Source organism: Mandrillus leucophaeus, unplaced genomic scaffold (genome assembly GCF_000951045.1).
Source record: "Mandrillus leucophaeus isolate KB7577 unplaced genomic scaffold, Mleu.le_1.0 Scaffold12, whole genome shotgun sequence".
Taxonomy (NCBI): Eukaryota; Metazoa; Chordata; class Mammalia; order Primates; family Cercopithecidae; genus Mandrillus; species Mandrillus leucophaeus.
Genome location: NW_012100320.1, coordinates 1,672,463 through 1,695,121, shown reverse-complemented (window position 1 = coordinate 1,695,121; position 22,659 = coordinate 1,672,463). Strand labels below are relative to the sequence as shown.

Below are 22,659 nucleotides of genomic sequence, written 5' to 3'. Positions count from 1 at the left end.
CTTCATTAACACTATATAGGTGATGTTACGTACTCCTTAAATCACCTCAGGAGGCACTTAATGCCATTTTCCTTCTTTATAGGTGACACTAAGTTTGATTGCTTGTTTAAGGTGGTAACTATTGCCAGATTATTTCTTTGCAAATGTACGCTTTTTTCCCCTTTGTAATTAATAGGCAATTAGGCAGTGGTATTTTGAGATCATGTGAAAATTGTCTCTCCTACAACCCTTTTCCACTGGTTTTAGCATCCATGGAAAACTATCCTTGCCCTTTTTTTTTAAATTAAAAAAAAAATTAAGCAATATATACAAATGATAAGAAACTTACGTAGTATAAAAAAGTTTGTAGCAGAAGATATAGCTCTCTTTCATTCATTCATACTGTATCTTCATTTTCCTAGTTTTTCCCAGAGTTAACTGTCATTGGTTTCTTATGTGTCTTCCAGAGATTTTCGACTGCTCTAGTAATGCATTCATCTATATAGCCCTTCTTTTTTTTATTTTTACACAAATGGTTTATTTCATGAAACATAATAGTTTAAAGATCTACTCATAGTATATATCAAAATTTCATTTCTTTTTATGGCTGAGTACTGTTTCATTGTATGCATATATACCATATTTTCTTTATCCATTCATCCGTTGATGGACAGTTGGTCTATTTCTGCCTTTTGATAATTGTGAATAATGCTGCTATTAACATTGGTGTACAAATATCTGTTTGAGTCTCTACTTTTAATTCTTTTGTATATATGCCTTGATGTGGGCGCTTGGTCTGCATCTTAATGTATTTTTAACTTAGTATATCGTAGTTATCATTTTACAACTTAATACATTCCAAATAATTGTAGATCTTCCTCATTCATTTTAATGATTGCCTTGAATTCTAGTTTATAATTTATTTAATCAGTTTATTGTTTGTGGACTTTAGATCGTTTCCTGGCTGGGTGCAGTAGCTCACACCTGTAATCACAGCGCTTTGGGAGTCTGAGGCAGGAGGACTGCTTGAACCCAGGGGTTCGAGACCAGTCTGGGCAACATAGTGATGAGACTTATCTCTTTTTTTAAAAAGCAAAAAACAAAAAACATCATTTCCCCTTTTCATTGCTTTTATTACTTTTTTTTTTTTTTTTTTTTGCTATTCTGAACAAGACTGCGATGAATAGGGTATTTCTTCGTTTAAACAGTACTTTGTTTCTTAATTAAAACTACACTATGAAAATGTTGACTGAGCCTAGTCCCGCTGAGTATACCTTCTAAATGTCCTTAAAATTCATCTCCTTACAAGCTCAATATATTGTTGCTCTTTTATTTTAGGCCTATATTTCTCAACCCAACTTTTGCAGTGGCCCAGGATTGGTCTGTTGTGTGGTAGCCATTCTTTCCCTTCATTGTCTTAGTGTTATTGACAGCTCCTGATGTGTAGCCTTGTTATGGGAACATTACCATGTTGTATTGTAATTGCTTATATATCTTTATATGCTTTGAGGTTCTGAGTCTTTTAGGAGCACTGCTTTGTATACAGTGGAATTTATTATGGATAAATTTTGCACATTCTTGTTAAGATCTTTGTAGTGGTAAGTCAGAATATCTCTATTAAAATTAACATGTAATTGCAGATTTAGAAAAATGCACAAATAGGACTGACCCTTGGTCCCTTAGAATATACTGGGGGTTCATGCCTTTATTTTTGCTTATTTTTTGATAAAGAGGTTAAAGGTAACTTTGAAGCCAGTCAGTGGTTGATACTATTGTGTCTTCGTCCTCCTTCCATATTTCTTTTGATACCATTAACTCTTTCAGATAATCTTTTGAATTTTATTTTTTCTCCTTAAAATCATACTCATATATAAGTATTCTGTGACTATTTGAGGAGCTAGCCAGAGTACCTACTTCTGATATTTTTGCTGTTTCTTCATTTTTTATTTAGGGAGGGCGTAAGAATGAGTTCTTGAAGTATCAATTGGATGTAACATTGGGAGTTCTGTGAGGATAAATTTACTAAAAATGTTGATTGTCATGATGTAGGCTTTCCTTTATAGTTGCTAACAGATTTATAGTTCTAAAGAAGTGGGAGGTGATTTTTTTTCTGTAGACAATATGATAAGGACCCTCAGGATCTTCACTGCTCTAGAAAGTATACTTCTGTTGACATGTAGTGTCTGCTTCATGGCCACTGGTCAGCTGCAAATTAAGGTATTTGCATGTGCTGATATTTCTGTTTGCATTTCTGGATTAATTGTATCTATTACTATAATAGACTGTTGAACTTGACAAATGGATAACTTACTTTACTCTTTTTTTTTTTTTTTCCCCAAAGATTCTTTCATTAAGAAGTGCATTGGTGAGCAGTGTACAGTGGCTCGTGCCTGTAATTCCAGCACTTTGGGAAGCTGGGACAGGAGGATTGCTTGAGGCCAGGAGTTTGAGACCAGCCTTGGCAACATAGTGAGACCTTGTCTCTGGAAAAAAAGAAAAAAATTAGCTGAGTGGTAGCATGTGCTTGTAGTCCTAGCTACTCAGGATGCTGAGGCAGGAGGATCACTTGGGCCCAGGAGTTCAAGGCTCCAGTGAGCTATGATTGTGCCACTGCAGTCTAATCTAGGCAACAGAGCAAGACCCTGTTTCTGAGGGAAAAAAAAGTACATTGATGTTCTAAAAAAGAAACACCCAAGTTTGATAGCAGCCATTATTCAGAATCATTACATTGAAAACAAAATCATTAAAAACATAATAAATTTGCTTATAGCTGCTTGTCACAAACTTTTTGTACTAGAACATTGTAGTGATGTATTTTTTTTTTGTCAACTAGAGTTACTATAATGCTATGCTAAACTTCTATAAAGGAATACAAAAGAAGAAACTTAAAATAACTGATGTTACTTACCTTTAGGGGATATATAATGAACAATTAGAGACCATATAGGGCAATAGCTAATATTTATTTTCATAGTTTTCAAAGTAGTTCCTTGTGACAGATACAGAAATTCCAAGATGAGAAAGATAATTGAGGGTTAAGGTTGTTCAAGCAGGATTAATTTGGGCAGGGGGTGGGGGAGGTAGGATTTGAATTAGTAACTGTAGAAAATATAAGTGGAAAGGAAGGTGTGGGCATTACAGAGGACAACAGCATGAGTAAAGGCACAAAGACAGGAGTGAACATATCTCAACTGAGTGATGTAGGGATTGGTAGGAATTCCTACCTGACTAGAGCAGGGACAATTGGGGAGCATGGGGTGGTAAAATTTATTAGGTTGGTGGGTTCAGTTGATTGTGAGCCTTAAGCAGACTAAGTGATTTTAAGCCTGGGGAGCTATCTATATCAGTGAGGGTCCTGGCAGGAAATAAATGTACTAGTTGTAGAGATTTGGATAGGGTTAAGGAGAGCAACAGAGTATTGTCATGTTGCCAAGGCCTAACACTATTGGGAAGCCGTTAATATACTTTTAAGTCTGATGAGAGCTGGAGCAATGGAAGCCAAGCTTGTGGTCAGGACCTGTAGCCCTAGAGGAAATGGCTTTGTGAGGTGGGAAGGGAGCTAGAGAAATAAAACCCCCAATTTCTTTTACTTCTCATCCTCCCATTTCCTCTATGTGTGCCTCTCAATGGCCCCGTGCAACTGGAAGTAAGAAGAAAACTTGGGCAGTGTAATCCCAGAGGTCAGCCTCAAAGGGTGCAAAGCAAAGCTTGGAAGGGTAGAGAATAGGCTTGATTTGAGGAGGTTGGGGGCAAATAGAGAATGCCTAGTCCGGCACCCATTTTAAATTATTGCAAATGTATAAAGTAGGGGGAGTGTTATAATGAAAATGCTCTTGGAGGAAGATTTGGTTTAGTGGATTTTGAGCCTTAAAAAAATCACTCAGGCCAGGTGCAGTGGCTCACGCCTGTAATCCCAGCACTTTGGGAGGCCGAGGTGGGTGGATCACAAGGTCAGGAGTTTGAGACCAGTCTGGCCAACATGGTGAAACCCTGTCTCTACTAAAAATATAAAAATTAGCTGGGCACGGTGGTGTATGCCTGTGATCCCAGCTGTTAGGGAGGCTGAGGCAGGAGAATTACTTGAACCCAAGAGTGAGCTGAGATCACACCACTGCACTCCAGCCTGGGTGACAGAGCAAGACTCCATCTCGGAGAGGGTGGGGGGAATTTCTCTCTAGACAGAGTTCCAACTTACAACAACAAAGGCAGAATACAATCTATTATCTGATTTATCCTTATAGCCCCCACCGTAGCTTATTTTGTTATTTCTCTGTAGACTTGTTAGATCAGAATTAATTCCTCTTCCACAGTGTTCTGAGCCCTTGCAGTGAGAAAGCTGGGGTGCCAGTGGCTGAAAGGGATAAAAGAGTAGGGCAGAGTACCAGCCTTTCATAGCATGAGTCTGGTTGTGGGGTGGATGGAGCAGTAGTGATGAAGACAGGTACACGAATAATAACAAACCAGGCAGAATATGATAAATGTACATATGTGTAAGCAAAAGAGAGTTAGAAGAGAAAGTGATTAAATCTGTGTTGGTGAACGTAGGGTGATTTCAACATGAAAAGCTTCATGGAAGAAGTCACCTTTGAGATAGGCCTTTGAAGGAGAAGTGTGGATTTTGACAGGTAAAGATTACGTAGGTGAGGTGGAAAGATTGCTTGAGCCTAGGAGCTTGAGGGTGCACTGAGCTATGACTGTACCCATGAATAGCAGCTGCACTCCAGCCTGGGCAACAGAGTAAGACTCTAGCTCAAAGCAAAAAAAACAAAAAAAAAAAACAAAAAAAAAACCGCTTGTGTTCTGCAGAAATGCTCATCAGAGGTGATTTGGGAGGTATCTGTAGTGATGATGAGTTAAGCTTTAGCAATGAACAGGAAGTGGTTGATGTTAAGAAAACAAATATACTGAGAAGAAAAAGGAGGTTCTAGAACTTTTGAGAATACCAGCATTGGGTGGACAAGAGGCAGGGCCTGCAAGTAATTGGGTTTTGTTTTTTTTTGTTTGTTTGTTTTGAGACAGGGTCTTGCTCTGTTGCCTAGGCTGGATGTGGAGTGCAGTGACATGATCATGGCTCACTGCAGCTTTGACCTCCCAAGCTCAGGCAATCCTCCTGCCTCAGCTTCCCAAGTACCTAGGACCACAGAAGCATACCACTATACATGGCTGACTTATTTTTTGTAGAAATGGGGTCTCCCTGTGTTGCCCAGGGTAGTCTTGAACTCCTGGCCTCAAGCAGTCCTGCTGCCTCAGCCTCCAAAAGTGCTGGGATTACAGGCATCAGCCATAGTGTCTGACCTTTTGTTTGTTTTTGGTCAGCTTTGATGAGGTATAGTTAACACACAGTAAATTCACCATTTTAAGTCAACAGTTTGATGAATGTCAATACAATTATGTAACTACCACCACAATCGTGATACAGTCTCTTTTCATCATACCCAGAAAGTTCTCTTTTACCTCTTGGCTGTAATCTTCTCCACCTGTTCCTTAGCCACTAGCAACAACTGGATGTGCTTCTTATCACTGTGGTTTTTACTCTAGAATTTCATGTAGCTAGAACCATAGTTATGTAGTCTTTGTGTCTGGCTTATTTTGCTTAGCATGTGCTTTTGAGATTCATCCATGTTGAATCTCCAAATAATGAATAATAATGCTTATTCATTTTGCTTATAATGAATAAGCAAAGTCAGTAGTTCATTCCTTTTTGTTATTGAGTAGTTTGCCATCGTATGCATATATTATGATGTGTACCTATTCATTCATCAGATGATGGACAGTTGAGTTTCCAGTTTTTGGCTATTATGAATAAAGATGCTATAAATACTCATGACCAGGTCTTTATGTAATCATGTGTTCTCATTTTTCTGGGCAAATACCTAAGGAGTAGAATTGTTGCATATGTGGTACAGCAGTTTCCCACGTCACATTTCTACCAGCAGTGTATGAGAGTTCTACACACTGGTGGTGACATCCTCACCAGTACCTAGTATTATCTGTATCTTTAAATTGAGCCATTTATTGAATTTGTAATAGTGTCTTGTTGTGGTTTTAATTTCCATTTCACTACTGACTAATGGCGTTGAACATCTTTTCATGTGCTTATTTGGCTGTTTATATATCTTTGGTGAAGTGTCTGTTCAGATATTTTGCTCATTTAAAAAATTAAGTTTTCTTATTGAGTTGTAAGGGTTGTTTTTATATATATTCTTGATACAAGTCTCATTGGATATGTTTTACAAAATATTTTCTTTCATCTTGGGGCTTGCCGTTTCATTTTATTTATGTATGTGTTCATCATATCTAAGCCTTTTCATTTTAACAGTGCCTTTTTTTTTTTGAGACAGAGTTTTGCTCTTGTTGCCCAGGCTGGAGTGCAATGGCACGATCTCGACTCACTGCAACTTCCACCTCCTGGGTTCACGTGATTCTCCTGCCTCAGCCTCCCAAGTAGCTGGGATTACAGGTGCCAGCCACCATGCCCAGCTAATTTTTTGTATTTTTAGTAGAGACAGGGGTTTCACCATGTTGGCCAGGCTGGTTTAGAACTCCTGACCTCAGATGATCCACCTGCCTCAGCCTCCCAAAGTGTTGGGATTACAGGCATGAGCCACTGTGCTCGGCCAGCAATGCTTTTTGAAAGACAAAAGTTTTTAATTTAGATCAGGTCTAGCTTATCAGTTTTTTGTATGCTACTTAAGAAATCTTACCCAGGATTGCTAAGATTTTCTCCTATGTTTTCTTCCAGAGATTTTTTAGTTTTAGCTCTTAAGTTTAGTTCTGTGAATCAGTTCAAGTTGATTTTTGTATATGGTATGAAATTAGGGTCAAGGTTTATTTTTCCTATTTGCATATTCAGTTGGTCCAGCACCTTTTGTTGAAAAGATTATCCTTTCCCTATTAAACTGCCTTGACACCTTAGATAAGCATCAGTTGGCCATATATATGTGGGTCTATTTCTGTACCCTCAGTTCTATTCTGTTGATCTAGCTTGATGAAAGTACCACTATCTTGTCAATACCGTGTCTTGATTGCTAGTTACTAGTTTTATGTTAATAATAAGCTTTAAAGTCAGATAATATACATCTTTAATGTTTTCTCTATCAATTAGAATTGTTTTGCTCTTCTCAGTCCATTGCCTTTCTGCCTTGCAAGTTTCTATGAAGACTGTGAAAAGTGTTTTGCTTTGTTTTTTTGTTACCCAATTGAGATCATTTAATAATCTTGAAAGAGTGGTTAGGAGGAACGTATTTTATCATAGCAACAAGACTTTTAAGAAGGAACTGAATTGGCAGTTGGTTCATTAAAACCTTCTGAGGTTTTAATTTTTAAAAAGTTAGTGTGGGGCTGGGCGTGTTGGCTCATGCCTATAATCCTAGCACTTTGGGAGGCAGAGGTGGGAGGACAGCTTGAGCCCAGCAGTTCAAGGCTTCAGTGAATTATGATTGTGTCACTGCCCCTCGGCCTGAGCGTCAGAAGCAGACCCTGTCTCCAAAAAAAAAAAAAAAAAAGCATGATATACACCACGATGTTGATAAGAAGCAGCATAATTTAGTGGTTAAGGGGTTACCCGGCAGACTAGTCTGGTTTGAATCCTTCTCTATCAATTACTGGCACTGTGACCTTGGTCAAACTATTTAGCCTCCGTGTACCTCCATTTCCTTTCCTGGAAAATGGGGATAATACAAGTACTTTTTTCTTTTTATTAGTTTTTTTAAATTTAAATTTTATTTTATATTTTGAGACAGGGTTGCTCACTTTGTTGCCCAGGGGCACAATTATGGCTCACTGCAGCCTCTACCGCCTATGCTTAAGCAATCCTCCCACCTCAGCCTCCCAAGTAGCTGAGACTATAGGGGTGCACCACCATGCCTGGCTAATTATGTTTTGTAGAGATGGGGTTTCATTATGTCGCCCAGACCAGTCTCAAACTCCTGGGCTCAAGTGAGCCTCCCATCTTGGCCTCCCAAAGTGTTGGGATTACAGGCATGAGCCACTGCACCCAGCCCCTATTTTATTGAGTTGCTCTCAAGAGTAAATAATACATGTATTTTCTGCCACATAGGAAGTGCTTCAGTGAATGTTAACTTCTATTATTGCTTTGTTCACCTAGAGAATGCTAAAAACTTCAGAATTCGGTAAACTCACTTATAGGAACTTAAACTTACTTTCAGTAACTTGTTTATTTCAGTTTTAGAAAGATAGTTGTAGTGCTGATTGGTTTTTTCCCCAGTTCCTTAGTAGTTTTCTAACCTTTTCATTGATGAATTTTGGTAATTTATGTATGTATATCAGTTTGGATTTGTGCATTGCACCAGGAGTGGAAAAAAGAACAATTGGCTTTTAGTGGTATAAATTTTTACTGTAAATTAATAAACAAAACAAAACTGCAGTTTTCCTTTGTCAGTATTTAGCTGGTTCATCAGGATTGTGAACTGGTGGTTCTAGAATACAAGTGAAAACCCGTTAGTTTGATTTGATTTTGTCTGTAGTTCTTTACTCACTGAATAGGCACATCTGTTTCTAGGTTTATTTGACTGGTTCTCATTATTGATGTAGCAAAAACAATTTGCCAGCGAACTCATTAAATCTTTTCCTTTTCTAAGTGTACTTTCTTAAATAGCAATAATAACAATGAAAAAGTTTTTTTCTTTTTTATCAGGAGTTTAATTTTGCACAGCTAACCATTGATAATTTGTGTGGTTAATGAATAAGAGTGCCAACATCAATCATTCAGCCTAATGAAGCCTTCTAGAAGTACATGTGACAGGAGTAGGGAGACCTGGACCACAGTATACATTTAAGTTTCAGTTATAGAACTTTGCAAATGGGCTCTTCCTCCTGCACTTTCAGAAATGCCCTTGAGAAGTCTTTATTGACACTTTCTCTTATGATTCTCTAAGCACTGTGTATGGGGAGAGGCATGGGATGGTAGATGTCGAGAGTTCAGTTTTAAACATGATATGTTTGAGATTCCTTTGGTACATCTGAGTGGGTATGTCATGCTGGCAGTGGATGTCCAGGTCTGGAGCTCAGGAGAGGTTTCGACTGGAGTCATTAGCATATGAGATAGGTAAAAGCCTTGGGGAGTTGCTGGGATCCAAAAATGTATGTACATTAAGAGGAAGAGACTGAAGTGGACTACAGATAGAATCCCTAGGATATATCCACTGTGGTACCACCACACTTGGACTTGCTCACATTAGGTTAGTTCAGAGTAAGATAATATGTGAGATTAACTTATATTTAATACGCGTAATGGACTACCTGGATTCAGATTGCTCAGCTTAATTCAGGAAATATTTATTGAGCTCCCTCTATGCTTTACCTATGCTAATAAACACTAGGGATATAAGCAAAATCGACACTGCCTCTGCCCTCATAGTCTTTATAGACTAGTGTGAGAGATAGTCTTTGCTGTTTTTACTCACGGCACTTCTGACAACACGTCCGTGAGTTTTTACTCACACCAATCAGTTCTTCAACTTTCCAGATACCAACTGTATCTGGAAATGAACCTGCAGTTCATTTCCATTCTGACACTAACTATCTAGAGTTAGCATCAGACTCCACAGGTTTAAGGGCTCAGTCCCACAAGACTACCAGTACTTCAGATGCCAGTTGCATGTATTGAATCCCACACTTCTGACTTGCCTACAAACAGGGGAGTTGCTACACCTACCCCCTCACCTTTGAGTAATGTGCTAGAATGGCTCACAGAACGCAGGGAAACATCCTATTTACAATGACTGGTTTATTATAAATGATACAACTCAGGAAAAACCAAATGGGAGAGATGCGTAGGGCAAGATACAAGGGTAGAGGCTTGGAGTTTCTATGCCTTTTCCTGACATGTCACCCTCCCAGCATCTTGATGTGTTCATCAACCTGAAAGCTTTCCGAACCCTGTCTAGGGGTGTTTTCGGAAGCTCCATTACATAGCCTTGATTGATTAAATCATTGGCCATTGATAATTAACTTGATCTCCACCCCTTTTCCTCTCCCTTGAGGTCTGGTGGTGGAACTGAAAGTTCCATCCCTTTTATCACTTGGTTGGTTTCTCTGGCGACCAGCCTTCATCCTGAAGCTATCTAGGGCCCACTAAGAGTCACCTCATTAGCTAAACTCAGGTATGGTTGAAAGGGGCTTGTTATGAATAACAAAAGATGCTCCTTTTCTCCTATCACAAAGGAAATTACAAACACCAAATACATATTTCTTATGCCACAAATGAACATTAAACAAATCGCACAAATTATATGTAATTGCAAACCATGCAAGGTGCTATGAAGGTAAAGTACTGGATGCTGTGTGAACATTTTGGGAGAGACCTAATCTCACATGGATACAGCCAGGGATACCTTCCCAGAGGAAGTGACGTTTAATTCAACTGGTGATACTGTTACTGAGTACCTAATTAATATCTCTGGCATGGTACTATTTAAACTGATATCTTGTGATTAAACATTAACTGGGTGAGAGAGGGTGGAATGGAGAAGGCAGGCTCTAAATAGAGAGAACTACCTGTGCAAAGTTCCTGAAATACAAAGGAGCATAGCGCCTTCCAGGAGTTAAGGATCTCAGGCGTCTATAGAAGAGAGAGCAAGGGGAGAGGTCAGTTCTTGGCCTTCTTGTCAGAGGAGAGATTTTGTTCTTTAGAGTAAACCTATTCAGAAAAATTTTGAACTCTTTTCCCCTTTGAAATAGACTTTATAACTTTTTATTACAGAAAAATGTTAATAAATGCATCAGTGGAGAGAATATTTCCCCATACCCCAGTTTCTTTCTTCTTCTTCTTCTTTTTTTTTTTTTTTCTCTTAAGAGACAAGGTCTCACTGTCACCCAGGCTGAAATGCAGTGGCACGATCATAGCTCACTGTAGCCTTGACCTCCTGGGGCTTAAGGGATCCTCCTGCCTCAGCTCCCCAGTAGCTAGGACTGCAGGCCCATACCACCACATCTGGCTAATTAAAAATATTTTTTTTTTCTGTAGAGATGGAGTTTCACACTGTTGTGCAGCATCAGGCTGGTCTCAAACTCCTAGCCTCAAATGATCCTCCCAAAATGCTGGGATTATGGATGGTAGCCACTGCACCTGGCCATGTTTTAGAGTATCTTGAGTCTGATTTAGGAATGGCCCCTGAAACCTGCTCACAGAATTTCTCTGACCCCCTTTCTGGGTTCTCTGCAATTTTAGTTTTGCTTGCAGCTATCCTTGTTAAGTGTTTACCATTAGTTTTTGGCATTTTATTGTCCCATCATCTTCCATCTTCTGTCTTTTCCTCAAATTCCATATTTTTCTTTGCCTTCAAAGCCTAGTTCCTTAATAACTGATCTCCACTACTACTCATGGAGATCATAATTTTCTTCCCGAAGTTTTGTAGATCATTGCCTCCTTTGGATACTGGCAGAAAGGATCAATATTTGTATTTTTGTTTTTCATTTTTTTTTTTTTTTTTTAGAGACAGAGTCTTGCTCCGTCACCCAGGCTAGAGTGCAGTGGCATGATCATAGCTCACTGCAGCCTTGACCTCCTGGGCTCAAGTGATCCTCCCACCTCAGCCTCCTGAGTAGCTGGGACTACAGGTGCAAGCCACCATGCCTGGCTAATTTTTTAATTTTTGGAGAGACAGGATTTTACCATATTTCCCAAGCTGGTCTCAAAGTCCTGGGCTCAACTGATACTTCTACCTCAGCCTCCCAAAATGCTGTGATTACTGATGTGAGCCACTGTGCCTGGCCAATAGCTACTTTTTGTTAAAGCCTTAAGCATCAGAACTGAGCTGAGGAAAGAGATAGGCAGAAGAAGGTGTCTCTGCTAAGCTACAGAGTTTATAATTTTGTTGAACAACTCCATGTCATTGATTGATTTGAAGTTAACTTGTCTGAAAATTAAATGTGCAATTATGACCTATTTCTGAAACGTATCTTAAAAAGTAAGCTCAGAGATGATGCTTTAAAAAAGTCTTCTTTTTTAAAAAATAAATTATTTGTGCTCTTTTTGCTTTGAGTTTGGAATTGGGACCCCCCAAACCTGATGGTAAAATGTTTTATTTATAAATCCACTGAAGTAAGAAATAGTATGCAACCATTAAATGCTTAGGGCTTATAAAAAACTGACGTTAATATATCTATGAGTTACCATTTTGGTAGCCAAAAATATTTAAATGTAGAAAGTAGTAGTAATTAATTAGTTAATTTAACAAACACTATGATGGTCTAGCTTGTATGGCAGAGAATTAAAATAAGGTGGAATCCATCCCTAACAGTGAGGAGTGCGTTATCTATCAGGGGAGTAACAATCCTAAATAATTGTATTTCAAAGTCAGAGGTATCCTATTAGAGAGAATCAGAAAGCACTAGTTTTCAAGTTCTGAAAAGCCCTGTAAAGTTTTTTTTTTTTTTTTTTTGGTAAAGTTTGAAGATTGAAGAGGAAGGACTTTAGTAAGTGAAGGAGAAGAGGATAGAAGCAATGGTTTGAAGACTTGGAATGACTTGGTGGTTTTAAGAACCTGTAAGATTTTCTTAAGTGGCTGTTATGTCAAGGAGCTGAATAAGGAAGCTACAGCAAGGAGAGAATTTTCAATTAAATTTTATCCTAAAGCACTGATTCTGGGGTTGAAGGGAGAAGTAACAGGTTGTAGTGTCACACTTCTCTAAGTGCTTTAGTGAGGTTGGGTGGGGCTGGGGACTTGGACATGTGTGTTTTGACAAGTTCTAACAATTGATTCTCATTCACATCAACTCAACCTTTAGAGTTAATTTTTCCAGGGAGTGATACTATGGGGCAGTGAAAATAGCACTGGACTTCAGAATCTGGGAACTTATATTCAAATCCTGACTCTGCCATTCACCTTGTGTGTAATCTTGTCATACTATTTAATTTTTTGAAAATTGTTTCATGTTATTAATAACTATCTTAGGGATTTTTGTGATAATTCAGTTGAAGTTCTGAAATGTCGTAGGTATACAGTAAAAGTTTTGTAATCTGACAGGTTTTCCCTGCCTGCTGCACAGACAAAATCAATTAACAGAGACCACTACGTTGCAGTAAAGGAAGAGTTTAATTGACAGGAGGCTGGCCATGCCATGCATGAGACAGAGTTATTATTCAAATTGATATATTTCCCCAAAGGCTTGGAGTTTAGGGTTTTCAAGGATAATTTGGTGGGTGGGGGACTAGGGAATGGGGAATGTTGATTGGCCAGAGAAAAAAAATGACTGGAGTGTGAAAAACAGTCCTGGTGTGATGAGTCTGCCTCCGGATGGGGCCACAGGATGTTAAGTCTTGAGGCAGGAGTCCAGGTGGAGTCATTCTGAAAGATAACACAAAAGAACCAATCTTAGGTTCTATAATAATGATTTTCTCTATAAGAGTAATTGAGGAAGTCACTAATATTGTGACCCCTGCCCACACGACTCCTGAACAGTAAGGAATGGTAGAAGCTATACCTGTCTTGTGACCTCTAGCCATATGACTCCTGAGCAGTAAGGGATGATAGAAACTATGCCTACATCTTAGCAGAATTCAGGCCTCTCTCATAATCCTAACCTTGTGGCCTTTCATTAGTTTTATGAAGGTGGTTTAGTTTTGGGAAAGGTTATTATCATCCTTGCTTTAAGGTTAAACTATAGATTTCTCTGAAAATCAGCTTGGTCTTGTAAACCAAAAATAAAATTCTAAGCTCTCTAACCATCTGAATGCCCCCCTCCTCTCAGCAAGGGCATTCCTGATAAACTAGTTCCAGTCATGATGGAAAGGGGGATTCAGATATGCCTCATAATACCCTCCTCTCTTTTGGAATTACTGATAGAACAAGACTCTTTAAGTCTGATAAGAAACATTTAAAATCTATTCTCTGAAGCCTGCTACCTGGAGGCCTCATCTGCATGATAAAACCTTGGTCTCCATAACCCTTTATTGTAACACAGACATTTCTTTCTTTAGATAATAATTCTTTCAACCAATTGCCAATCTGAAAATCTTTCAGTGTGTCTATGACCTGAAAGCCTCTGCTTCAAGTTGTCCCGCCTTTCTGGACTGAACTAATGGACATTTTACAAGTATTGATTGATATCTCGTGTCTCCCTAAAATATATAAAACCAAGCTGTCCCCGACCACCTTGGGTACATGTCATCAAGACCTCCTGAGGCTGATCACAGGCATGTCCTTAACCTTGGCAAAATAAACTTTCTAAATTGATTGAGACCTGTCTCAGCTACTTTTGGTTTACAGTCTACACCCAGGAATGATCAAGGATAGCTTTGCAGTTAGAAGCAAAATGGACTTAACTGTGTCAGATTTCTCTTACTGTCATAATTTTGCAAAGGTGGTTTCAGTTTTGTGAGTTTAAGTTTTAATTTAGAATTTACCTTAGAAACTACCGAATTTAGTCACATTTCAGTACCCTTATCCACATATTAAATGAAATAGAAACTTATTAAAAGTTGCAGAAGATGTAACTGTTGGAAAATACGTTTGTTGGCATATGGACTTCGTGACACCCCTTAGTAGTGGACTAAATTTAGTTTAAAAAATATAATTAATTTATTATACTTGTAAAAAATAAAGGTTCCTCTTTGAAGATTTTCCTCCCCATTTAACTAGGAATAAATAGTAACTTCTCTTAGAAGCAAAATTTATTTAAAGACCTGTGCTAATGTTCTTAAAAATCTGCTAGCTGTGATAAAGAAATTAATGTACTTTATGTTCTTAGCTCCCACAATTTAGCCTATTTGCCCTGGCATGCTTATACTGGTCCAAGCAAGCATTAGGTCATAGCCTGTTCCTCTTCCTTATTTAGAGATGTTTTTACCTTTCTCAGCATTTCGCAAGTTAACTTCCTCCTTCCTTTATTCTCCTCTACCTTTGCCTCTTTTAAAAAGTTTTGAGTTGCTAGCCAATCGGGACAAATAGAGAATGTGAGGTCCTGTTCCAGTCAACAGAAACCGGATACAGCAGTAGGGTGGACACGTCAGGTTATAAATGACCCTGTCTCCTTTGTTCGGTGTACTCTCGTGTCAGAACTGCTGGCAAGTGTACCCTTTCTGCAGAAAGTATAAAAATGGCCTTGCTGAGTCAATTAAATTTATGTTCAAGTGCTGTTTCTTTATGGCACCAGGAAACAAGCGTTTCAAACATACTGCTAGGTTTGCATGGGCAAACATGAAATATCTTCAGATTAATTCAAAATAGGAACTTTTTATATCAGAGCTTTTCTATTTGATTGAAAATAAAATCAACCCACTTTAAATTCCAATTAAATGTTAATTTTCCTATATTAAACTGATATTTTTTCTCTCAATTTTATCTCTACTTCTGTAATCTTAGGTGCTATCAACATCTCTCATTCACATTTCTGAAATATGTTTTTATTGGTTATTTTATTTTAAAAGTATCATTACTGTTTATCTACTTTGAACTCTTATTTCCAATTGATAGATGCAAGCAGAACATTTTAATAAAATCATTGTAAAAGGCAAGCTTTAGTGATTAAGACAATTGACCCACTTTTTCCTTCCTCAAAATTTTAAGATCTTTAAAGCAGAAACTTGTGCTTTAAAACTGTATTGCTATATTTTAAAATGATATAATTTGTATGTCATTTAAATGTTCAATTAGGGAAAAGGATGATTATTCCTTTTTTTTTTTTTTTTTTTTTTTGAGACGGAGTCTTGCTCTGTCACCCATGCTGGAATGCAGTGGCGTGATCTTGGCTCGCTGCAACCCCCGCCCCCCGGGTTCAAGCAATTCTCCTGCCTCAGCAGCCCGAATAGCTGGGTCTACAAGTATGCGCCACCATGCCTGGTTAATTTTTGTATTTTTAGTAGAGATAAGATTTTGCCATTTTGGCTCGGATGGACTTGAACTCCTGACCTCAGGTGATCTGCCCTCCTTGGCCTCCCAAAGTGCTGGGATTACAGGTGTGAGCCATCGCACCCTTTATGTGTTTTTCTTAAACTGCTCCGGTACGGGGAGTGGGAAAGTAGGGATCTTAGCTGTGCTAATATGAAAGAGTAGCATCTCCTGCTAGAGTCCCAGTTTTAATGGATGGTAGGTGAGATATTATAAAATATATATTTGGTCTTCCTCATGTCTCCTGGAGTGTAACTCCAAAAATCCTTGGAATCTCCAAAGTGATCTGTGTCTTTTTGTATGCTAATGAATTGACTGATGGCTGGTCACCTCTGGTTAGCTTCAGGATTGGGGCTGGTCACTGGAAAGACTGACACATGATTAGAGGGTAGTACTTTCAGCGCCATCCCCAACCTCTGGGGAGGGGAGGAAAGAAGGGCCAAAGATTGAGTTGATCACTCAGTGATTCGACCAGTAATACCTAGTAATGAAGCTTCCATAAAACTACAAAAAGACCAGGTTCAGGTGTTACAGGAATGGGGTTCTGATCCAGAGCCCAAGAGAGGATTCTTGGATCTCACGCAATAAAGAATTCAGGGCGAGTCTGTAGAGCAAAGTGAAAGCAAGTTTATTAGGAAAGTAAAAGAATAAAAGAATGGCTACTCCATAGACAGAGCAGCCCCAAGGGCTGCTGGTTGCTCATTTTTATGGTTATTTCTTGGTGATATGCTAAACAAAGGGTGGATTTTTCATGCCTCCCCTTTTTAGACCATATAGGGTGACTTCTTGACGTTGCCATGGCATTTGTAAACTGTCATGGCGCTGATGGGAGTATAGCAGTGAGGACAACCAGAGGTCACTCTCGTGGCCATCGCGGTTTTGATGAGTTTTAGCCAGCTCCTTTACTGTAACCTATTTTATCCAAAGGTCTTTATGACCTGTATTTTGTGCCGACCTCCTGTCTCATCCTGTGACTTAGAATGCCTTAACCATCTGGGAAGGCAGCCCAGTAGGTCTCAGCCTCATTTTACCCAGCTCCTACTCAAGGTGGAGTTGCTTTGGTTCACACGCTTCTAACATAGGAAACTTCCAGATAGCTGAACCCATAGAGGTTCTATACTGGAAAGGGGTCCCTATCCAGACACCAAGAGAGGGTTCTTGGATCTCACGCGAGAAAGAATTCGGGGCGAGTCCACAGAGTAAAGTGAAAGCGAGTTTATTAAGAACCTAAAGGAATAAAGAGTGTCTGCTCCATAGGCAGAGCAGCAGCAAGGGCTGCTCCACTAAGGATAGTTATAGTTATTTCTTGATTATATACTAAACAAGTGGTGAATTATTCATGAGTTTTCTGGGAGAGGGGTGGGCAATCCTGAAACTGAGGGTTCCTTCCCCTTTTAGACCATATAGGGTAACTTCCTGACATTGCCAGGGCATTTGTAAACTGTCCTGGCACTGGTGGGAGTGTCTTTTAGCATGCTAATACATTATAATTACTGTGTAATGAGCAGTATGGACTACAAGAGGCCACTTTTGTGGCCATCTTGGTTTTGATGGGTTTGGGCCAGCTTCTTTACTGCAACCAGTTTTATCAGTGTGGTCTTTATGACCTGTGTCTTGTGCCGACCTCCTGTCTCATCCTGTGATTTAGAATGCCTAACCTTCTGGGAGTTCAGCCTGGTAGGTCCCAGCCTTATTTTACACAGCCCCTATTCAAGATGGAGTTGCTCTGGTTCAGACACCTCTGGCAGTTCCTGGAGCGTGGCATCCCCAGAGAGGGCATGAAAGCCCTGGGCCCCTTGCCCCATATCTTGCCCTATCCTTCTCTTCATCTGGTGTTCATTGATACCCTTTGTAATAGCCTTTATTATAAACCCATAAATGTATGTATGAGTGTTTTCCTGAGTTCTGTGAACTGCTCTAGAAATTAATCAAATCCAAGGAGTGCAGTGTGGGAACCCTGCTCTATAGCTGATTGGTCAGAAGCACACATAAAACAACCTGGGGCTTGCAATTGGAATCAGAAGTGGGAGACAGTTGTCTAGGACTGAGCCCTCAACCTGTGAGATCTGTTGCTATCTCCTGGTAGGTAGTGTCATAACTGAATTGAATTAGAAGATACCCAGCTGGTGTCTGCTGCAAGACTGCTTGCTTGGTGTGTGGAGAAAATCTCCCACACATTTGGTCACATAAGTGTTCTGTGTTGTGAGAGTCTAATAGGAAGAAACTGAGTTCTTTTGTTCTATATCATCAGAGAAGGTAATATGAAATATTATTTTACATTAAAACCACACCATGTATTATGAAGAAAAATGCCAAAATTGTAGGAGTTTAATTTCTTGCTTAAAAGGGAACAATTAGTTGGGGATACTCCAAACTCCTGGAAGCATGCATTCATTCTGCTTTGCTGATAGGGTTATATCTGGAAAGGGTTTTGAAAAGTCAGTAATATCTTCTGCACTTGAAGTTATTTATATTCTTTTTGTATTCCTTCCAGAGGTGGATAGAATGTAGTAAGAACCAATTTTGTGTATTGAACATTTGGGTTTCATTTTCATATTTTAAAAGTGGAAGGGACTTTGGAGATTATTTTATTCAAATCCCTTATTTTTTAGATGGGGCCTGGAGAAGAGGGTAAGTGTTCTTGCCCAAGATCATTTCTTGGGTATTAGAACCTTAATTTCCTGATTCCATCTAATGTTATTGAATCGCACTGGTCTCTTTGTAGCTAAGGTAAGAGATTATAAACTGGTTTAAGACATTAAGGTTTGAGAATATTGGTCAATTGAATATAAAGCTATCAGTCAGTGAACCTACTATATACTGTTAGAGTTTTAGGGAAAATGAAAAATTAAGTCAGTTACCAGTTATTACACTTTGCCCCAACTCAGACAGTTGCTGAGAACAAGAATTACACTGGAAAGTAGTTGATTAAATCAATGATTTTGTTTTTGAACAATTGTGTGGGGCATCAACATAGGAGATGCTACTGCCAACAGATAATTAATTAGCTTTGAAATAAATAGTTTGAAAACTTGCTTTTGAAAAATATTTGAAGAAATATCAACTTCTTTATTCGTAGTAAGGAAAAGATTCATTCTAAATTTTCATATTTAGAGAGGGACTGCTGATTATAGTTCATGTGAATGAGCTTACAGCTTAAAACATTTAGACATCGAATTGATTTTAGTTTAAGTGTTTTAGAACTGAAGGAACCTGGATTTGCAGTTTGAACTCCCTCGATGAATTGTTTTTTACTTTCACTTGCCTAGAGCATAATGTGTTAAAGAAAGAACTAAGCAGAATTTATCCAGTAACTAAAAGTTTTATTGGAAATGTTACTAGTTTGATGTTCTATTTTGTTCTTTAAACTTCCCTCTGCTGATATTGTTTTGAAAAGGATCATTCCTTTATCTTTGGCAAATCTTGCTGCATTGATGATTCATCTTTCTGTTTGTACAAGGCGTCTTCAGAATATACATAACGCTTGTATTTGTAATATATATGTACAGTACATATATACATATAAATCTGAAAATTTTTGAGAAAAATGATGTTTGTAAAAACAATCCTTCTATAAAGATATCTTTCAGTTTTTATATACCCAAATTAAAACAGTAATAGGATAGAGATTATAACTTTTGATTATATTGCAATTGAAAACAATATGGTCATACAAACTTTTTTTGTTTTTCCTTTTCTTGAGAAAAATTTAAGACTGAAGAGAAGTACAGATAATTAAAAAAAAGAAAACCCCCCTGTGTTTCTTCTACCAGCATTTAGCAAGTGTTTGTGCAGTCATTTTTAAAATTAGAAAAAGGGAAACATAACACAGAAAGTTGATACCCGCCAACCCCTTGGGCAATCACTATCCTGAGTTTGGGTGTCTATCATTCTAGTATTTAAAAAGTACTTTTTTTTTTTTTTTTTTTTTTGAGAGTCTCGCTCTGGCACCCAGGCTGGAGTGCAGTGGCGTGATCTCAGCGCATTGCAAACTCTGCCTCCCGGGTTCACACCATTCTCCTGCCTCAGCCCCCTGAGTAGCTGGGACTACAGGCACCCGCCACCACCCCCAGCTAATTTTTTGTATTTTTAGTAGAGACGGGGTTTCACTGTGTTAGCCAGGATGGTGTTGATCTCCTGACCTCGTGATCCGCCTGCCTCGGCCTCCCAAAGTGCTGGGATTACAGGTTTGAGCCACTGCACCCGGTCTAAAAAGTACTTTTATATAAATCTCCATTTATATCTACAACCAGTATTAGTGGTAGAGATAGCAATAATAAAATAATAATGATCATAATAGCAGCTTATGTTTGTTGAGTATGTACTGAGTTCCAGGCGTTGATTCCAAGAACTTTATATGTGTTATATCATTTAGCCCTCATGGCAATGATAGAGGTTCTTTTATTATCCATTATGTTACAGATAAGGAAATTTTACAGATAAGAAAATTGAGCCCTGGGGAAATTAAGTAACTTGCCCCAGTCATCTAGTAAATGGTGTAGCCTAGATTCAAACCTAGCTATTTTGACAGACTTTTGGGGTTTTCCTTTTAACTTATGTAGTTTGGTTCCTCTAATATTGTTTGTGTGTGTGTTTCCTAAACACTAAATGTTGTTTTGAACATTTAAAAATTACACAAACACCAAAAGCATTGTAACAAAAACAAAAATTGATAAATGGGACCTAATTAAAGAGCTTCTGCACAGCAAAAGAAACTCTCAATAGTAAACAGACAATCTAATAGTAAACAGATAATCCTATTATTGTTTTAATTTGGGTATATAAAAACTGAAAGATATCTTTATAGAAGGCTTTTTTTAACAAACATCATTTTAACAACCAAAAATCCTAAAAAAGTTTTTCAAAGGGTTGATAGAATCTATCACGCTTCTAACTAGAACACATAAAGTTGAAAAAAAAATAAAGTAGGTTTAATGGGTTTGTCCTTTCCTCGGACATATAGCAATTTGCAGTTTGGGGATAACTCTCATAGAATGGGAGAAAATAGTTGGAAACTATGCAACTGACAAAAGTCTAATATCCAGATTCTATAAGGAACTTAAATTTATAAGCAAAAAACACCCCATCAAAAAGTGGGCAAAGGACATGAACAGACAGTTTTCACAAAAAGATACATGCAACCAAGAAGGATATAAAAAAATGCTCAGCATCATTAATCATTAGAGAAATGCAAATCAAAATCACATTGAGAAGCCATCTGACAACAATCAGTGACTATTATTTAAAAGTCAAAAAATAACAGATGCCAGGGAGGTTGTGGAGAAAAGGAAATGCTTATGCACTGCTGGTGGGAATATAAATTAGTTCAGCCATTGTGGAAAGCATTTTGACGATTTCTCAAAGAACTTGAAACAGAATTATTTGACCCAGTAATCCCATTATTGGGTATATACCCAAAGGAATATAAATCATTCTACCATAAAGATAAATGCATGTGTATGTTTATCACAGCACTGTGCACACTAGCAAAGACATGGAATCAACTTTAATGCTCATCAATGGTAGACGAGATAAAGAAAATGTGGTACATATACACCTTGAAATACAATGCAGCCATAAAAATTAATGGGATCACGTCATTTGCTGCAACATAGGTGGAGCTGGAGGCCATTATCCTAAGCAAACTAACACAGGAGCAGAAAACCAAATACTGCATGTTCTCACTTAAAAGTGGAAACTAAACATTGAGTACTTAATGGAGACAAAGAAGGAAACAACAGGCACGAGGGCCTACTTGAGGTTTGAGAATGGGAGGAGGGTGAGGATCAAAAAACTACCTATCCGGGCTGGGAGCGGTGGCTCATGCCTGTAATCCCAGCACTTTGGGAGGCCAAGGTGGGCGAATCACCTGAGGTCAGGAGTTCGAGACCAGCCTGACGAACGAGCCTGACCAACATGGTGAAACCCGTCTCTACTAAAAATACATAAATTATCTAGAAGTGGTGGTGCGCGCCTGTAATCCCAGCAACTTTGGAAGCTGAGACAGGAGAATTGCTGGAACCGGCTGCAGTGAGCTGAGATCACATCACTACACTCCAGCCTGGGTGACAGAGTGAGACTGTCTCAAAAAAACAAAACAAAACCGAAACACAAAAAACGATCTATCGGGTACTATGCTTATTACCTGGGTGACAAAACAATCTGTACACTGAACCCCTGTGACATGTAATTTACCTGTATAACAAACCTGTACAAGTACCCCCGAACCTAAAATAAAAGAAAAAAAATGGAGCTGTGGAATTATAAAAAAAAAAAATTCACATTGTTTTTGTTGATTTGCGTGTGTTTTCTTTATAGTGTAAAGTGTATACTTTGGTATCGTGTGAATATATCACATTAGTTATTTCTTACCTATTGGTGAATATATAGGTCGTTTTTCTATTATAGAGAAAATGCAGTGAACATCCTTAAACAAGTCTTCTTGTACATTTTGGGTTTCTGTGTTAGGTGTAGAACATACACATTCATTTGGAATAGTACCTTTATGATATGTGACATTCATCATATACTAACTTCCTATATGTCTTAGATTTCCATCTGGAATCTTAGTTTTTTTCTATTGATATTGTGTAATGTAAGCTGCCTCTTCTTGTGCCTGAATCACATTGTTTTATTCTGGCATTATAATTTTTAGTATCTGTCAAGCTAGGACTTTTCTCAGTTTGTAATTTTTTTTTTTTTTTTTGAGATAGGGTCTCACTCTGTTGCCTGGGCTGGATGGAGTGCAGTGGCACAATCTCAGCTCACTGCAACCTCCGCCTCCCAGGTTCAAGCGATTCTCCTGCCTTAGCTTTCTTTTTTTTTTTTT

At 38.4% G+C, this 22,659-nt stretch overlaps 1 protein-coding gene across 1 annotated transcript in view; it reads left to right on the top strand.

Moving 5' to 3' along the window:
• Positions 1 to 22,659, top strand: part of HERC1 (HECT and RLD domain containing E3 ubiquitin protein ligase family member 1) — a 250,627-nt gene that overhangs the window by 19,686 nt on the left and 208,282 nt on the right. Inside the window, exon 4 of the mRNA XM_011969255.1 lies at positions 6,360 to 6,397. The gene's annotated coding sequence lies outside the window, so the exon portion shown is untranslated. The remainder of the gene's footprint in view (positions 1 to 6,359; positions 6,398 to 22,659) is intronic.